Consider the following 16202-nt stretch of genomic DNA (forward strand, 5'->3'; position numbering starts at 1 on the left):
TTTTCATGTAATTTTGAGTGGCCAGAGATTGCTACACAATGAGGTCTGTTATACGAAAAATGTGATTTTTGTTGGAAATTCAGTTCTTTAGCCTCTCCAACTCTAGGCGCGTGTATCAGTGCTAAATAAAGGTAGAATATCAGGTGGGCATGAATAGCTGTGTTACCTTGCAGAAAGATGTTATATTTTGCAGATAGTAGCAAGATCATAGAGTCATAGAATCATTAAGGTTGGAAAAGACCCTTAAGATCATTGAGTCCAACCACTAACCTATCACTGCCAAGCCCACCACTAAACCATATCCTCAAGCACCACGCCTACCCTTCTTTTAAATACCTCCAGGGATGGAGACTCCACCACCTCCCTGGGCAGCCGGTGCCAGGGCCTGACAACCCTTTCGGTGAAGAAGTTTTTCCTAATGACCAACCTGAACTTCCCCGGGCACAGCTTGAGGCCATTTCCCCTCATCCTATGGCTTGTTACTAGGGAGAAGAGACCGACCCCTGCCTCGCTACACCCTCCTTTCAGGCAGCTGCAGAGAGCGAGAAGGGCTCCCCTCAGCCCCCTCTTCTCCAGGCTAAACCCCCCCAGCCCCCTCAGCCGCCCCCCAGCACACTTGTGCTCCAGACCCTGCCCCAGCCCCGCTGCCCTTCTCTGGACACGCTCCAGCCCCTCAAGGCCCTTCTTGTCCCCAGGGGCCCAAACCTGAGCCCAGCATTCGAGGTGGGGCCTCCCCAGGGCCGAGCACAGGGGCCCCATCCCTGCCCGGCTCCTGCTGGCCACACCAGTGCTGACACAAGCCCGGGGGCTGGTGGCCTCCTTGGCCACCCGGGCACTGCTGGCTCATGCCCAGCCGGCTGTCAGCCAGCACCCCCAGGGCCTTCTCCGCCGGGCACTTCCCAGCCCCTCTGCCCCAGGCCTGGGGCGCTGCCTGGGGTTGGTGTGACCCAAGGGCAGGACCCGGCCCTGGGCCTTGTTAAACCTCACACAACTGGCCTCGGCCCATGGATCCAGCCTGCCCAGGTCCCTCTGCAGAGCCTTCCTGCCCTCCAGCAGATCGACACTCCCGCCCAGCTTGGTGTCACCTGCAAACTCACCGAGGGCGCACTCGATCCCCTCGCCCAGATCATGGATAAAGACATTAAACAAGGCTGGCCCCAACACTGAGCCCTGGGGAGCCCCGCTCGTGACCGGCCACCAACTGGGTTTAGCTCCGATCACCACAACTCTCTGGGCTTGGCCACCAGCCAGGTTTTACCCAGCGAAGAGTCTACCTGGCCAAGCCATGAGCCGCCAGCTTCTCTAGGAGGGTGCTGTGGGAGACGGTGTCAAAGGCTTTGCTAAGCTTCTGGTAGACAACATCCACAGTCCAGGTCCCTCTGCAGAGCCTTCCTGCCCTCCAGCAGATCGACATTCCTGTCCAACTTGGTGTCACCTGCAAACTCACTGAGGGTGCACTCCATCCCCTCATCCAGATCATCAACGAAGATATTGAACAGGACCGGCCCCAACGCTGAGCGCTGGGGAACACACTCGTGACTGACCGCCAACTGGATTTGACTCCATTCCCCACCACTCTCTGGGCTTGGCCACCAGCCAGTTTTTAACCCAGCGCAGAGTGCACTTGTCCAAGCTTCTCCAGGAGAATGCTGTGGGATACAGTGTCAAAGGCCTTACTAAAGTCCAAGTAGACAACGTCTACAGCCTTCCCCTCACCCTCTAAGCGGGTCACCTTATCATAGAAGGAGACCAGGTTAGTGAGGCAGGACCTCCCTTTCATAAACCCATGCTGGCTGAGCCTGATCCCCTGGGTGTCCTGCATGTGCTGCGTAGTGATATTCAAGATGATCTGCTCCATGACCTTTCCTGGCACTGAGGTCAGGCTGACAGGCCTGTGGTTCCCTGGATCCTCCTTCTGACCCTTCATGTGGAGGGGTGTCACATTCGCTAGTTTCCAGTCATCTGGGACCTCTCCGGTTGACCAGGACTGCTGATAAATGATGGAGAGTGGCTTTGCAAGCTCCTCTTCCAGCTCCCTCAGTATCGTCAGGTGGATCCCATCCGGCCCCATGGACTTGTTTAAATGTAATTATATACACACACAGAGAATATATTTTTAATATATATTTCTTGTTTTCTGCAGTGCAATAATGTTTTTCTTCTTTTGACTTTTCCTTTTCAAATCTTTTCACCTGTATTTTATGTGTTACTTGTAGACCCAAAATTATAAAAGAGGAGAATCCCTTTAGGCTGGCTTTTGCTGCTTGCACTCATGAATGAAGAAGAATTTAAAAAATCTTCCAGGAAGAGCTCATAGAAAGTCAATTATATATGTTTTTTCTGTTGTTTGTCTCTGAAATCTGGCTTACCTTGCAATTCACAAGACAGTGTGAGGAGGGGGAAAAAAGTGGATAAAACAAGTTTTCACCCCTTGCCTGACATTTTCAGTCAATCTTCCAGTCCATCTGCCTTGATCGTGTCACCGTAACTTCTGTATTTTTCTGACACCAGACCAAGGCGCTTGGAAGACAAGGGCAAGTCCTTCAATCCCGAGGCCAGGTTTCCTTCTCATTTCATTGCAGTGCCGAATCCCAGAATCCCAGGCCGGAAGGGACCTCAGGGATCATCTAGTCCAACCTTTCTAGGACGAGCACAGTCTAGACAAGATGGCCCAGCACCCTGTCCAGACGACTCTTGAAGGTGCCCAACGTGGCCGAGCCAACCCCTTCCCTGGGGAGATTATTCCCATGGTGACTGTCCTCACTGTGAAAAATTTCCCTCTGGTGTCCAATCGGAATCTCCCCAAGAGCAACTTGTGTCCGTTCCCCCTTGTCCTCTCCATGGGACTCTGTAAAAAGGGAGTCTCCATCTTCTGTGTAGCCACCCCTTATCTTGTTTAATAACTGGAAACCTCAACAGGGGATCGTGTACTCTGTATTATGAGGGATGAATAAATATTTTATTAGGTCATCTTGCCTATTTATGATCAGTCATGTTTTGTTCTGCAGATTTATTTCTTTTTTTTCTTCCTCTTTAAGGACAGAGAAAAGTTGTTACTCTTCTACCATTTCTGAATTAATCTAATTTTAACAATTCTTTGCTATTCTCAATTTCATGCAAATACCAGTGACATTACTTCTGCAAGTAGTTGGTATGTCTCTCCACGTTTAGAAAATTAAGCGCTAATTCTCACTGTGGGCTAGAACAGTCTGTATTGCATGACAAATAAGGTTTAAGCATGCAGTAAAAAAAAAAAACACTTCACAAATTCAGAGAAGAGCTTTGCTTTCTAGCACTCTAAATGTTGGGCAGTACACAAAAGATTGTGTAAAATTGACATGTTTTAGCAACTCCCAAAATATAAGAGGTGGGGGGTTTTTTTGGCCATTATTATAAAAGTACTTGGGAGCTTATATTTTTGTGAAGCATTCTATTGACTGGGATGAAACCGTTTTTCTACAAAGCACTTTTAAGTGCTTGCTTTCACTTGCAGACTTTCTCACCCACAACAGAAAACGGTCATGTAAAAATAATAGTATCGCTTTATAAAATGTATGGATTGTAGATTCTCCAAGCACTGTACAGACAGCTCTCAGACTCCTTGCAAACATCGCTGGCAGCCTGAAAAAGGATAAGAAAAAAGGGAAATAAATGTTTTCCAAGGTCGCACAAGCAGTTGAACCGAGGGCACAAGTCGTGCTCCTGCACCCCAGGACCGCGCTTAGTCCTTATCAGAGACCTGTTGCTTGACACGCGGCAAGGGCTCTGTGTTGGACTTCATTGATAGGGAATGCCCTTGAGCCAGAAGCTGTCTGCATTGGAGGCCTAATTCTCTTCTCCTAAAACATTAAACAGTCATGAATATTGGGATACTCCTGATGACTGATACCATTTACATCTCTGAAAGTTATAATAACAGCACGTGTTTAGCTTATTTGTTACTGTGCCTGCTACCGCTCGCACTCTCTAAGAATAGAAAACTTCCCAAAATACTTCAGAGGATGGCTTAGCGGATGTTAGTTCTGGTCTTTTTCTTACCTTCTTATCTCTTGAATATATATTACATTAAATCTCGCAGGTGTTCTTCCTTCCGCTAATTGTCCATATTGCATTTGTGCAGCGCTGAACACGGCTGAATCCTAATCGATGTTAAGGTTGAGCTGCTCTATTTGTGATACAGCAGGAAACAGTGAGACAAACCAACACAGTAATTAATAGTTTCTCTAGTGGTGGATCGTACTGGGATGTTCTCATCTATTTCTACCCAGCCCTTAGAGTGGTAATATTTGATTTTCAAGTGATTGAATTCTTACTATTTAGATTGAAATTACAGTCCTAATTTATACTCACCCTTCAGAGTTATCTAGGCAGCCGAAGTGTCAAAGCAGAGTGTAAGTGATAGCTGAGACAATTCTGCCATTTCGGTGTTTGTTTGGGAAGGTGAGGAGAAGAGGGAGAGCAGAAATGGGAAGGGAGAGGCTAGAGGAGCCATCAGGATTGGTTTGCTTTGGTAAGCTCAGAGTGTGGATTCACTGTCTGTGTCTTCAGTGTGCTCCTCAGCACTTTTTTCTCTTCTTCAGGCTGGAAAATTGTGCTTTTTGCTGCATGGATTTCTCTGTCTTAAGAACAATAAGGCTAATGGTAGGAAATTCGCTGAGCAGAGAAACTGCAGTCTTTCTTTCTGCACAAGTCGTTTGAACCAGTTTGGCATTCTGGTTTCTGTCTCAGCAGTATTTAAATTTCCTTGTTAGCTATTTTTTTCCCTGCTGATTAGATATTTTGTTTTGTTTTATACCTTGAGTTTCATTTAACATCGGTTCCTTACATTGTTTAGCTGTTACCAGCACACGAATGAGGGGCAGTTCTGCAAGAAGACTTCTTGAAGCTTTCTGTATGGATCTGTGTAATCCCTATATAAATTGTCATCTTGATTGTGAAAGAAAAAAGTTGGCAAGGCTTATTTAGGGCTTTTTTTCTTCCTTGGTTATGTAAATACAGCATCACAGCAGCTGACTAAAAGCGGCTGAAATTTTTGACTAAAATAATGGGTTTTGTCATACACCACAAGAAACAGAGTAGTTCTCTGGAGGCTCTTTGTAACATACAGGTGGTACAAAAAGGACAGGGAGTTTCCTCCTCATCTCTTATAATTCATGCGTAACAGACTTAAATATATTGTTATCAGAGTGATAAGGTTTACAGTCCTCAAAGGAATACAGTGTCTCAGCTACCTTATAGGTATAACTGCGGATGTTTTCAGAGTTAATACAAACATCTAAACTTTTTTGGATTTTGCTAAGCGATTGGCTTCACTGATAACTTGTGGCAATGAGTTCTGCAGGTTAATTATGCATTTAATTGGTTTCAAATTTGTTGCTTTTCAATTTCACTGTTCACTGAGTATCTCCTCGGTCTTGTATTATGAGAAGGGAGTAAATAAGAGAGCCTGACTCACCTTCTCTGAACATTTAATTATTTTGTATACCTCTATCATGCACCCTTCTACACACACAAAGCAATTCCCATGGTTTTGGTCTTTAGGTATCTCCAGCTTCTTTCTTTTCTGAAGCTTTTGGGTGTAGTGACCAGAGCTCTGGGAGGATCTGGAAGGTTATTTAGTCTATGTCAAATAATGCAATCTCAGTGTGGTGCTGTCTTCTCTTTCCTCTTTTGTTCATTTATCTCTTTCTGGTTTTATTTGGCTGTTGTTACACACAGCACAAGTTTTTATTGGCTTGCCTGCAGGGATATAAGGCCTTTTTCTGGGGCTTTACAATCAGAATAAAAATGCTTCACCTGGCTGGTGTAGGCTTTTGCCTCCAAGTTGTATAATTTTCCCTTTGTCCTCATTGGATCCTGCCTGGCTTTAGGCTGCCTGGTCCTTGTAGCTTAAACAGCTTCTTGTGATGTTCTACATGGTCTTCATGAATTAAGATGCTTTCCAGTTGCTATCATCTCAATGAATCCCTTTTTCTAGATGACTGAAGTCATCTCAGTTGTAAACTGCCTGAAACATGAGACACTGAGCACGTAGTCTTCTTTGTTTTGATCTTTTGGCCATTTCTACCCAGTAATTTTTATTAAACCTTTGAGCATTTTATTGGATTTTATGATTATTTGCTTTACATTTTTCTTTGTGTAAGATATTGTTGAATTATCTCTGAATATCCCATTCAACAACTGTTTTATTCTTTCCTATTGCGAGAAAAATGTAGAGTAAAATGTAGAATCATGTTCTTGTAACAGCCAGTCTCTGCCCTGCTATGTTAATCGCTCTAAATATTCTGTCAACAAATTTACATGACAAGGATGTCAGAGTAAGGAATAAAAATGTTAGCATCAGACCCTTTCTTAAATACATTTCCTTCCTCCAATTAGTAGATGATATGTGTAAGTTTGGGGTTTTTTTAGTTGCTTAGTCCTAAATTACTAGCACATTCAGATATATGTCATCTGAACTGGGCTGGGCTTTAAAAAAAAACATGATTTTCTTTAGTTTTCTGCATGGTCTTTACAAAAATCCAGTGTTTGTCTCCCTTACTGTCTTGTGTTAGTTTGCTTTTTTCCATCAGTTTTATGTATTTTCTGTGCTTAGAATATTATTTATTTCTGTTAGAATAATACAAATGCCAGCAGAGCTTGAAGTGTAATTATGTTAAACACTGCACAGATGTGTAGTGAGTTCCAGGCTCTGCCCTAGAGACTCTGCAATCAAATGAGAAGAGAAATAAAAGTGCAATGAATTGAAGTTGGACACAGAAATTCAATGACACGTGTTACAGGATTATATAAAAGGAAGACGCTCCCCAATAATCAATATATAAATCAATCCCCGCTCCTTTCAGAGGTACTCTACTCCAGGCAGCAATTCTCTTGTGTGTTTATTTCAGAATAAGTTGCTAAAACTTTCAGAATTTTCTTTAAAGACCAGCATTGTAATTTGCTAATTAAAATACAAAGAGCATAAATCTCGCTGTATCCCCACACACTCTCCCTGCCATTTCCCCCTGCTTTCCCATTGGCTTTGCTGCACCTTAGTTTGTATTTAGTAACTTAAACAGGAATAGTAACTTTTCTATCACATAGGATTTTCACACTTAGCTAAACACTTTAGAGGTAACGATGAAAAGAACTATGTAACTGTCCTCTTATTTCCTTGAATTGAGTTTTCAACATACTGCAAAGGACGAAACATAAGAGCTAAAAAGCGGTGACATGTTCATTGGGGTAAATGTTCTATAGCCTTGACATATATGGCATAGCAATTAGGTATAAATATTTTCTTTTCCCTGTGATTTTTGTGTGTATCTTGATGGGAGAAGGTCTTTTGTGAAAGCTATAGCGTTCCTAAAACTGACAAAATGGTATTCCCTTGGCAATGCTGAGGCTAGAGTCTTCTTTAATGTCTTTATCCATGATCTGGGTGAGGGGATCGAGTGCGCCCTCGGTGAGTTTGCAGGTGACACCAAGTTGGACAGGAATGTCGATCTGCTGGAGGGCAGGAAGGCTCTGCAGAGGGACCTGGGCAGGCTGGATCCATGGGCCGAGGTCAGTTGTGTGAGGTTCAACAAGGCCCAGTGCCGGGTCCTGCCCTTGGGTCACACCGACCCCATGCGACGCTCCAGGCCTGGGGCCGAGGGGCTGGGAAGTGCCCGGCGGAGAAGGCCCTGGGGGTGCTGGCTGACAGCCGGCTGGGCATGAGCCAGCAGTGCCCGGGTGGCCAAGGAGGCCACCAGCCCCCGGGCTTGTGTCAGCCCTGGTGTGGCCAGCAGGAGCCGGGCAGGGATGGGGCCCCTGTGCTCGGCACTGGGGAGGCCCCACCTTGAATGCTGGGCTCAGGTTTGGGCCCCTCGGGACAAGAAGGGCCTTGAGGGGCTGGAGCGTGTCCAGAGAAGGGCAGCGGGGCTGGGGCAGGGTCTGGAGCACAAGTGTGCTGGGGGGCGGCTGAGGGGGCTGGGGGGGTTTAGCCTGGAGAAGAGGGGGCTGAGGGGAGCCCTTCTCGCTCTCTGCAGCTGCCTGAAAGGAGGGTGTAGCGAGGCGGGGGTCGGTCTCTTCTCCCTAGTAACAAGCCATAGGATGAGGGGAAATGGCCTCAAGCTGCGTCAGGGGAAGTTCAGGTTGGTCATTAGGAAAAACTTCTTCACCGAAAGGGTTGTCAGGCCCTGGCACCGGCTGCCCAGGGAGGTGGGGGAGTCTCCATCCCTGGAGGGGTTCAAGAGACATGTAGATGTGGCAATTCAGGGGATGGTTTTGGAGGCCTGGGGGTGTTGGGTTGATGGTTGGAGTTGATGATCCTAAAGAGGTCTTTTCCAACCTTAATAAATCTATGACTCTTTTCTAAATACCTGAATATTTCATTGTTAAGTCATGGCCCATTTGGAAGATCAGCTTGTTTTGGAGTTACAACTTCTGTCTTAAATTATCTACTATTTGCTGTTCTTTTATTATCAAGCTGGTCAGGAAAATATCTCTTTTTTGGAATACTGGTTAGCAGTATGACTGCCTTATCTGAAGACATAGTCAATGAGTTTTGATAGTTTGTTTGTTGCTAAAGAGAAGAGTTCAGTTTAACAAGATCTAATTTAAAAAAAAAAAATACAGGTAATCTATTGTTTTAAAGATATTTTTATTTAGTGCCTTCTTGAACATCCAAAAATGATGGTACTGCTTATATTGTATCTTTCAAATTGAGAAACACCTGATGTAGTTACAAGTGATTCAATTTTGTCTCTTAAGCAGAAGTCAATAACTTGAATAGCTGAGAAGAAATAAATGTACGCTTATTTTGTATTCAGAAGTGGATTTACCTACTTGAGCATCATCATTTTTTACCTTTAGTGGAAATTGGTTACTGGGATAACAGATTGAGCAGCCAGTTCCAATGATGCAAGTTCTGTTGGAAGGAAATTATATCAATTCATGTACAGTTTTGATCATTTGATACAAGAAGTAGGATATTTGCAGATGGAAAATAACATCGGAGAACGTGCGATCCCTGACACTGCTAGACCTCTAATAAACAGAGGATACAGTAAGTTTTCTATTATTTTTCAGATGAGATTGACTTTGAAGTGGGCTTCAATGAGATGTTGAGTTTTCATTGCTTGTATTAGTGCAGCATCTATAAGAATTATTTCACCATTTACATTCAGTCTACTGAATCTTCAGTTTACAAGACCAAATGAAAGAAATTGTGGCTTTTAAAAATATAATAATGTAATGTCAAGGTGCTGACAATAAGTGCTGGATTCGTGAAGCGACAAAATTTTTTAGATGGAAAGCTTAGAAGATATCTAAATATTCTGACTACAGAAAATTTTGAATTTAGGTGAATAAGGTGCAAGTTTCTTCTTACTGACTTGTTTTTGGACTTGAGGGTGATCTGGAGTGAGAATACTTTCTGGAAGGGTGGTGTTTCCTTATAATTCCTCTGTTTTACACGATGCATTGTTTTAAAACACATTGAATATTGGCTCACAGTGCTTACTAATACCTTTTCTTTATCTTTCTGTTGTTCATTTCATCCAGGAATTTCCAAGTACTTCTGTAAAATTATCATTAGGTCAATTCTGGACACAGTAAAAAATTTGACACAAATATTTATGGCTTACTACAATAGTGGTATAGCAACAAAGCTGGAAATAGAACGTAGTCTTAAATCTGCTTACTGGCAGTTGTTTTTCCTGGATTTTACAGGATATTAGTTCTTCTGCTCCATTTTTGTATAGAAAAATCCACTTTGGCTCATACGGAGCAGTCTATGACTGCTTCTTTAAGATTAGTGGAAAACTGTACATATTTGACATATGACTGAAACATCAGAAGCTGTCAGAAATGGTTATAGACATTATTTGAATTGCTACAAATACCTGGCAGCAGTACAGATAGTCTTTTAAAATGTTTGATCTTTTTGGACTGTGTTAGTTAAATGAAAAGCATGTATACAGTTTCAGAAATAAGTCAGGCCTTTCTTTTATTCCTGTTGACATGCATATATGTAATACAGATTTGTTTGCATCTTTTTTTTTTTCTTTAAACTATGATTGGATGGAAACATGAGGCTTTTCTGCATATTGCTAATGAATATCGTAGTTAAGAACGTATTTTTACTTTCAAGAAAATAAAATCTTCAATATCTATTGATCTCAAACTGAACAAACCAGATGGTTCACCCAGTGAGGAGCAGAGTTTGGTGAGGAGTGCAGCTTTTCTTTAGTACTCATTGCTCATTTCATAGTAGCGTGGTACAACTGTCTGATCATTCTGTCCTGTGTTTTATGGATAGGATCATAACACGGAACCATAGAATCGTTTAGGTTAGAAAAGACCCTTAAGATCATCAAGTCCAACCATAAACCCAACACTGCCAAGTCCACCACGAAACCATGTCCGTAAGCAACACATCTACACACCTTTTAAATACCTCCAGCAATGCTGACACAACCCACTTCCCTGGGCAGCCTGTGCCAATGCCTGACAACCCATTCGGTGAAGACGTTTTCCCTCATCTCCAACCCAAACCTCCCCTGACGCAGCTTGAGGCCGTTCCCTCTCATCCTGTCACTGGTGACTTGGGAGCAGAGACCGACCCCCCCTCACTCCAGCCCCTCTCAGGCAGCTGCAGAGAGCGAGAAGGGCTCCCCTCAGCCCCCTCTTCTCCAGGCTAAACCCCCCCAGCTCCCTCAGCCGCCCCCCAGCACACTTGTGCTCCAGACCCTGCCCCAGCTTCAGGTGAAATAATTCAGGCTAGAAGGAACCTGGAGTCCTCTCAGGTGATTGATGACTCAGTACTTATTTACTGCTGTAAATACTTCTCCTCCTTGCACTCTCTCTACACGCAGTCTGGGTGATGAGGAAGGCATGGTAGATGTTCTGTCTCCATGCTTGGAGGTTTTCAAAACCCAACTGGATACAGCCTTGAGATACCAGGTCTGGCCACTTAGCTGACCCTGTTTCGAGCAAGAACTAAGGACCTCCTGAGGTCCCTTTGAGTACTTCAGCCACAACTGTTGACTTTCTCTAAATCACCCACCTCGTTCTGCAGGTGTACCACGTTTTCCTTGTTCAGCTTTTTACTTCTAACATGGTAATGTAAGCTGCTTTTGTTGGGGCAAGAACATCAACCAACCGTCTTGATTGATAGCAACGTGCCTCTGGATTTCAGCTGCATATTCCTGTGGCTTACATTAGAAATTTGAATCCGTAACTCTTGTTTGGCACAGTGTACATTTGTATATTTTCTCCTTTGGTCTATAACTAGATTTAGTAAATGACGCTTAATATCACATGTTTTGCATAGACTAGATCCTAACTTGTCCGTAAATTCAATTTTTAAATTTTTAAATTTTCTCCTTTAGCTTTCTCTCAATGTGATCTCTTTAATCTGCGCCACTCATTCTTTTAGGACATCATAATTGTTAGAAAATGTACTGTAGCACATTTGCCGGTAATTACAAAAGCTTGTTTTAATTACACTGTCAAATAATATATTTTATGATGCATTATTGTTGCTTCTGTTTCTAATTCATAACTATTCTCTACCTTTACAAGTGGAAATTAACACAGTTTTTTCTAAGTGATGTGTCTGGATCATTTTTTTGTGGTGAGGAATGATTTGGTGAATAGCGATAGCTTCAAGAAGAAATTATTTGGGGGGGGAAGGGAGAAGCATATGTTCCTAAGAACATCCATAAGTTACTTCTATTGCCCATTCAGAATGATGTGTGTCTATATGTTGAAACAGAAGGTTAAAATTGAAAAGTGTTGTAATCTGACATACATTAAATGTGGAAATCGAGAATCATTTTTATTGGGACACTATATGCAGTGAACGAAGGTGGTAGTTTTGCTGGCCATAATAACGCGTACGAGTTACAGACCTTTTTCATCGTAGATTTGTCAACACGCAGAAGTGGGTGCACAGGGCTATACTGGTGGGTGAATGCAGTCCTCTGCAAAAGGGTTTCTGGGCACAGCGATACAGTGGACGTCAAAAGCTGAATAACTGTTCCACAACCTGACAGTCATGGCCTGTACCTGAGTGACGTTAGTGTCAACGAGGTCGTGAATTCACGCCCTGCCTTAACCTATAGGTATGCTCATCCAGCAAACCTCACGTTGTAAAACAAAATCTCCATCAACATAATGAAAGATCATTTTTTGAGATCCGTTCTCATGCAGTACTGGCAAATCACATTCATCCCAACCTGCCAGCAGTTTTCTTACGAGGTGGTCTTGCTTCTGCAGCTGCTGAAGGCCAGCCCTCTGCCGCCTCTCTCTTGTTTATTAATACAGTTCACCTTTTCTTCAAAGCACATGGACCTGCGTGAAGGCCTGTAGATGTTTTGCGTGACCTTTCCCGTTGAGAAAAGCCCTCGCTGCTGTAGTCAGCGTTTCTGCAGGCAAATCCCCTTAGTCTTGTAAGCCTGTCGTGACAGGGTGCTCCTTCAGCCCCCAGACCCAACGCCTGGTCTCGCTCGCAGCCTTGAATGTGGCTGGGGAGACCTGGTCCCTTGGTTGGCCACTTACCTCGTCCTTTGACGTTCTTGGGGTGATGAGGAGCTGGCCATGAAGTCGCTTGGCAAGACCTAGGCACGGCACTTTCAGATGACTGATGATGCTTTATCAATTTAGTGTAAACCTGAGTTTGTATTTTGAAGCAGACTATTCTCCTCTACCAGAAAAACACAAACTGAAGCCATCAGGGATGTTCTTCTGTAAACTTGCTGGATATTAATGAGTTTGGAGCTCGGAGCCTGCACTGAGGGGCAGCTGTAAACCTGGGACTGCCGATTGCTTCAAGAGCTGATTTTGAAATCTGCCTACAAACTTTTCCTACATTACCTGATAATGGCTTATCCCCTGCAACACCCTTAAAGAATAGCAATTAAAGACTGCACACACCATGAACCTTGCTGTCTACAGCTAACTGGATTCCTTTATTTTTTAAAGATAATTATTAAACATATGTTTTCAGTTGGCTGCTGATTTGCTCTGTTCTACCCTGGAAAGGAAAAAATTAACGCGTATCTGTTGTATCCAGCATGAGAAGGGTTTGGCCTCGTCGTGGGACTGCTCTGCAAGTGTCCCTGCAACCGTATAAGAGGCGATGCACGGAAGCCTTTTGTAGACATCCATTTCCCCAGTGATGGAAACTCGTAGCAGTGCTGTGCTAAAGCCAGGCGCTACTTTTGAAAATTAAACCCGGGTTGGCCGTTAAATCTTGGTCCAACTTCCTAGAGATTGTGAAGAGCCTGTATTTAATATAAGTGATCTATTTTTGGATTTTAATTTTGGGTAGTCTTGGGAACATGGGCTGCCTCAAAGGTGACCTTCTAAAGCTGTTTTCTAAATAACACCCAAGCAAAAGCTTTGTTTATTTGAGCTACTTTGTGAAGAAGCAATGAACCTGTTCCAATATCTCATTTACAACTAAAGTGCAGCATTCAGCTAATTGAATACATGGCTACTGTTAATTATTTTGTTACAGCTAATTGATATTCACTGGGATCATGTTGCTGTGGCCCCATAAATATAGTATTACCTTACAGGTTTTTACTTCTGCAGTGAATTCTCTTCCTTTGACATATTTATCTTGTCTCTTGTATAAATGAATTTTTTTTTTAAACTTTGCTGTATCTACATTACTGTATAAGTGCAAGGGGTGGTAGCCGTATGGAAGAAACCTGAATTTCTTCCTGGCCTACCAACCCTTCCAGTTACTTTCACAATAGAGGGAATGAAATCTTTGGATAAATGTATTATTTAGTATTCTTATAATCTAATATTTCTACTTTATCTGTGATATAAAAGCTTTGATAGTATCAGGGCAATAAGAAGCAGGACTATAATTTACTTCTTGACCCCCATATCTTTAGTGCAGTAAAATCCAGCTGTTTTGACCACTAATTATCTTGGGGGGCAGGGAACCAAACCCAAAAATGAACTAAAAAACTAACAAACTTTCCAGGGCAAAAACTTGCATTCAGATGGATATCCTTGGAACAAATGTTATTTGCATTCCCCTGCTCATACTGTCTTTCATGGATAAATTTAGTGATCAGATACTGTTAAACAAATCCATTTCACTCTTTTGAATGGTATTTGATCAGCAAGTAAGGCACAGATGAAAAGAATCTGAACTCAGCTGGACCTGGAGGAGAAGATGGGTTTCATCTCCCCTGTTGTTAGTGTGCCCTTGACCTGTTGGGTTTTTCCACCCTGAGAATTTCTGCCCTTGTGAATTGTCAGTAATGGGGCGAGTGAATTAAGTCATGATGCTCTTGCATGACTTTTATTATATCTTATTGGCTTTCCAAAGTCAGATTTGCTGCTTGGTTTCAGGTCATCGACAGAATTGTGTGAAACCCTATTGAATTCTAAGAACTAAAACTTAACTGAGCTCTCATGAGCATTATGGAACATTAATTTTATGTTTTCTTTGTCACTGGCCTATTTAACTCCCCTTGAGTTCTTGAGTTTGCAAATATTTCAGAGGTTGTAAGGGGGTTATACATAAAATATTCATGTACGGGTAACTATGATAATGCATTGAAGTCTTGTATTAGATATTTGGGAGAGGATGGTTTGGGGAGGCACAATCTGCAACGAGTTGTTTCTATAAGCACAGCAAGAGGCGGGTTTGAGAGAGGGTACAGGGATTATCTAGAAAAATCAAAACCATGATCAATACAAAGCATGGTAGTCAGGCTGTAGATTATTTAGTGTAATCAGCTTTGGAAAAACCTGTAATTAGTTTTCTGTAGTGAATATAGTCTGATTTAAATGGTGGTGGGCAGGGCTGCAGTATGTGCTCCACGGCACTATGCTGAAGATGAGGTGGTTGGCGGAGGACAAGGTTTGCTTCATCCAAGTAGAGTTTAAACTGGGCTGTGTGCTTTTGGTAGAGCAGGGTATTTTTGGTGAAGTTCATGAAGAAAACCAAATTCCAAGTAGTTTTTTTTGCATGGTTCTAAATTACAGATATGCCTAACATGCATGGTTATTTCTGCATTGTTTCTATTTGCCATTATAAAATAAATCTAATTTGACTTTTGGATTTTTCTTTACATGCTTCAGGATATAGAAAAAAAGGTAAGTAGTTCAGGAACAACCAAAAACCCCAAAATTATTTTATTCTTTGTCTGGCTGCAAAAATGTGCAAATCTTGACAAAAAGAAATAAGTCCAGTGCCTGTAGAAAAAGTATAGCACAGTGTATGGTCTAAGTAAGTTTTATGATGTGCTTCTGTGAGCGTGACCTGGCGGTACCATGTGAGCAGTAAGAGTGCAAGAGTTTACCATTTTACATGATGCTGCTAAAATAGCAAATTTTGCAGTTGGCTTTGTAGTATCAGTACCTGGGTGAAAATAACATGTTAGAGGTAAATGACTAATGTCGAACAGGCAATTGTGGTAATGACCACTGATAGTTAATTATTAGTCACTAAAGATATTTTATTATTAAAACATTATGAGCCTCGAATGAATCTGCACTGATAATTTAGGCATTAAATACTCCATAGCTTGTTAAAAATCACTTGTCTAGTATTTCCTCTGGAGGTCTTGTAGCTTTGTATGTATTCTGTGTGCTTGTGTTCTCTTTTAATGTATTTTAGAATTCTTAATGAGTTCCCTTAATACTACACATTAGAACGTGCTACAGATGAAACGCCAAAAGAACGTCAGCTTGCTCAGTAGTGCTGGAAGTAGTGTCTCTTAAATGAATGCTCAAGTCATATTAGTATTCAAAAGATAGATGTTCAAAAGTCTTCTGTGTTATTTTAAGTTACTGGACATGGGAGAGATCCTACAGTAAAGGGTTTCAGCTTACTTAGTTGGATACTTCAACCGATGTAGGAGCTTCCAGAGGAATAATTACTAATTGAAGAAGACAGCAGAGTTTTAGATGTACTTTTTAGATGTGCTTTTGTAAATATGTAAGCATTTGGTTCTTTCCAACCGTTCATGTGTTTAGAATTAAGCACATGCTAAATACATTCCTGAACTGGGGTTTTAGAGGAAAAAACAGCTACTTCAGAAGAATTCTTTTTACCACTGCCTACAAATGTATGGAGGCAGGTTCAGCTTTTCTCCTGTCAAAACGTCCACTTAGTTAACAAATAAAGTTAAATATTCAGGCTCTGCGTGCATTTTGTTCGGTAGCTTGAGCAAGTTTCCCAAAGTTCAGAAGTGATCTGCAAA

The 16202-nt window shown here is 42.4% G+C and overlaps 1 protein-coding gene across 2 annotated transcripts in view; it reads left to right on the top strand.

The window, feature by feature from the left end:
- Positions 1–16202, top strand: part of CHCHD3 (coiled-coil-helix-coiled-coil-helix domain containing 3) — a 173082-nt gene that overhangs the window by 96764 nt on the left and 60116 nt on the right. The window lies entirely within an intron of this gene.

This window comes from Phalacrocorax carbo, chromosome 1 (assembly GCF_963921805.1).
Source record: "Phalacrocorax carbo chromosome 1, bPhaCar2.1, whole genome shotgun sequence".
In the NCBI taxonomy this organism is placed as follows: domain Eukaryota; kingdom Metazoa; phylum Chordata; class Aves; order Suliformes; family Phalacrocoracidae; genus Phalacrocorax; species Phalacrocorax carbo.